Source organism: Nannospalax galili, unplaced genomic scaffold, assembly GCF_000622305.1.
Source record: "Nannospalax galili isolate Female #2095 unplaced genomic scaffold, S.galili_v1.0 scaffold281, whole genome shotgun sequence".
Classification (NCBI taxonomy): domain Eukaryota; kingdom Metazoa; phylum Chordata; class Mammalia; order Rodentia; family Spalacidae; genus Nannospalax; species Nannospalax galili.
In genome coordinates, this window is record NW_008349068.1 from 5729667 (window position 1) to 5729952 (window position 286).

Sequence of the window (286 nt, forward strand, 5' to 3'; positions counted from 1 at the left end):
CTATGTAGTGGAAGATGACCTTGAACTTTTGATCCCCATGCCTCTACCTCCTGAATTCTGAGATTACAGATATGCACCACCATGCCTGACTTTATGGACTTCTGGGGATTGAATGCAGGACTTTGTTCATACTAGGCAAGCACTCTACCTGAGCTACACACCCAGACATGATGCTTTTTAAATTAATTTTAATCCTGTCAAATGGGTACTGTAATCATTATGGAAGTGTTACCAGTCCAAAGTCTAAACAGAAGGTAATAAATTTAGATAAGGAAAGGTGAATACA